The sequence below is a fragment of the Melitaea cinxia genome, chromosome 21, assembly GCF_905220565.1.
Source record: "Melitaea cinxia chromosome 21, ilMelCinx1.1, whole genome shotgun sequence".
NCBI lineage: Eukaryota > Metazoa > Arthropoda > Insecta > Lepidoptera > Nymphalidae > Melitaea > Melitaea cinxia.
The window spans coordinates 14,279,938-14,283,426 of NC_059414.1; the positions used below are offsets into that span (position 1 = coordinate 14,279,938).

General features: G+C 36.0%; 1 pseudogene; it reads left to right on the plus strand.

The window, feature by feature from the left end:
* The first annotated feature begins 1,076 nt into the window (after nt 1-1,076).
* On the plus strand, nt 1,077-1,195 carry LOC123664322 (annotated as a pseudogene).
* Nucleotides 1,196-3,489: the final 2,294 nt, after the last annotated feature.

Here is a 3,489-nt window from a genome sequence, read left to right on the forward strand (position 1 = left end):
TTTCTATGTAAAGAAGTCAAACACTTAATTTATGATAATTCGTATTAGCGTAATGTGCAGAATTATGTATTTATTGTCAATTTTAATTTAAAAATACATCAACAATTACCTAACTGTCACCGATATTATGATATTGAGTGAGTTTCGTTTACGCCGGAGTGTGAAACGTTCGAGCGGTGAGCGGACCGGGAACTTGTTTGCAAGGACCACGCCCGCGTTGAATGCAGCGCTGTGGCCTATTAAGATTAAGCTTTCGTTTCACGGTAACCGTAATGTCATAATATTATTGACTAACTAAATTGCTTACTTGATTTAAGTATTGAAAAGTTCTATTAACATTTTAAATGCAAAAATTTATGAGGATGGATGAATGTATGTATGTTTATCACTCTTTAAATCACAACTACTGAAGTAATTGTCATAAAACCTTTAGATAGCTGGGGATCCAACCCGGCTTAGAGGCTACATTTTACCACGACGTTTCCACGAGATCGTAAACTACGCGGGTAAACCTCCAGGTGGTGTTAGTATTGATTCGTTTTAATTTACGGTGACTTTCATCAAAGCGTACAAGTATTCGAACAGTTCAATCAGATTCTAATAAAGGCGTTAATTAAATTTACTCGAACTATTTCAATGTAAAAAAATGTCTATCGTGGTTAAGAAACTGATAAAATTTTGATAAAGAATAAAAAAAAACACATGGAAATTCAACAATATTAAAAATTGGTTTATGATTATTTTTATGTTCATATAGTTTACGTAGTTATATTAAATGTGATTTAGGGCGCAGACCGGATAGTGTTGCCACGGCCTCGCCTCGACCAGCCTCGCTCCAGTTGAGGCGTTTGAGATGTTCAGATCGGGTCGTTCACGTATGTAGGGTTAGCGATCACAATATTGTAATGCAGTACAATAATTAATTGAACACAAATCGAGCAAGATTGAGGTCGAGTTTCGTAAATAATACTTTAAACTTTTATTAATTTTACTTATTGAAGTCCAACTTCTTTAGGCGTATGAGGGGTAACATTTGTTACGGATCAGCGCGTCACGGCGTCACGAAGTCACGAATTTTAAACGTCCATACCACGTTGAATACACTGGTTCTCGTCCGATCACCGAAGTTAAGCAACGTCGGGCGCAGTCAGTACTTAGATGGGTGACCGCCTGGGAACTCCGCTTGGCGTTGGCACACTCCAGACATACTCCAGTTCTATATTTCATATGATTCACGGCATCAGCAGTGGTGCGGTAGTAGATAGTTTTATTAAAATTAAATGGTAGTTTTATTTTATGTTCCATAAATATTGTTTTTACGTCACATATTAAAACATTTTTTACATGAGGTAGGGCACAGCAGGAATTCCCTGCTCAAAATATGGAGCAGCCTGACTGGGGTAGTATCTCGACCTTACAGAAGATCACAGATAAATAATACTGTTTTCAAACAGTATTGTGTTCCTGTTGGTGAGTAAGGTAACCAGAGCTCCTGGGGGGGATTGGGGATTGGGTCGGCAACGCGCTTGCGATGCTTCTGGTGTTGCAGGCGTCTATAAGCTACGGTAATCGCTTACCATCAGGTGAGCCGTACGCTTGTTTGCCGACATAGTGACATAAAAAAGAAAAAAAAATAACTGAAAATAGGTGAATATTGAAAAATTAATTGCTATAATTAAAACTTCGACTAAGCGTTTCGAAATTATTTCCGTATCGAACGCTCCATACATTAGACATCAACGCGTAGCATCAAATGATGCTAACACATCACTTGTAGCGCTTCGCTACGACTTTAAAATACGTTTTATAAAATGTACAAAATTAACATAATTATTTATTTATTTCTAGATATAACGGCATTTATTAAGTAATTTAATTAATTTATTACGCTTTTTTGAGATTAAGCAACTTTTTAAATGTTTTAATTTGGATATTTACCTTGACCGAGTAGTGTGACATTCCGATCGGGAATCACACACTCAGGCAGATCAGGCTTGCACAACGCACCGGATAAGACGAATAAAGTAAAAAGTGGTTTTCCCCAATCCGGTACAATGACATTACTTTCGAAACATTGTGTCTTTTTAACCGACAAAGTAAATTTAGTTTCAATTCGAGCGACATAAAAACTTAATTAGTCTGAGGACCGACCACCTCTGACGAGTGACGTCATCATCACGGCTGTCATATCACAGAGATGAGTGATGATGTCACAGTGATCTATGTGCGATGCATCGATGGATGTAGTATTTACTGTCTTCAATTGTTGACGGCTTCGAAAATGAACGAGTGTCGCACTTTTTATTGCATATTTATGTTAATTTATCTATTATGACATAATTCGTCTGTGGGCTTCTTTGATAAACTAAAATAAAATGTGGGCCATATTTATTTTTAACAAAATTAATTATATAAATTAATCAATAATTTTTTTAACACGGTTTTAATTATTTGTCATTTAAATAGTTATAAAATCATTAATTTTATTATGATTGCTATAATTATAAGGCGTCTAGTGATAGTGTAGTTTTATTCGAGACACTTCGAAATATTTAAATAGACCTCTTGTAAAACCACTGCCGTCAGGCTCCAGTTGGTAACATACATACATAATAATTACGCACACACACAGAAACGCACAAGCAGGGTGAATGCACTCTCTCGCGGAGTGCGCGAGCGCTCTGCATATAACATCAGTTTAATGTTTATAAAACTATTGTTGTTTAAATATAATTATATCCCCATAAAAATAAATGCAAACGTTTGAATATATATCTGTAAATCTTTCACCCAAAACTCGATTTGGAAAAGAATTATCGGAAGATTAACAACAAAAAAACAAATAAAAACGCGAGGCGCAGTTATATAAGAATATCAATTTTAAACATATTATGTGTAAGTATATTAATAAATATAAATTGGGTTTTAATTTGACTTTGACTTTTAAATTTAACATTTGCACTCAATTTAATACAATGATTGCGTCCCGTCGGCCTCGACGGATCACGTGAGCTGAGTGATCAATTAATTACAATATGTTGTAGTTAAAGTTCTTGCGCTTCTCGTGATTCGTTGTAAATATTAAGGTGAATAGTGAAAATCAAAGTAATGCAGATTTAATTAGTATACTATTGTCTTTAAACAGTAGGATAAAGTTATGAAGTGTATTTGAGTTTGGGCACAGCAGGATATTTCCTGCTCAAACCCTGGAGCAGCCCGACTGGGGAAGTGCCTCGACCTTACAGAAGATCACAGCTACATAATATTGCTTTCCACCAGTGTTGTGTTCCTGTGGTGAGTAAGGTGACCAGTCGGCCTAGCATGCATACAACGAGATATCTCTTGACGAGAGAGAGAGATAATGTCTACATCGAGTATTTTCTCGATTACCCTAACATGCGCACTACGAGAGACAAAATTCTCTTCCGAAGACTTCGCCTTGTCGAGTAGAGAAACATTATCAACCATAATCACAACTGAATATCATTC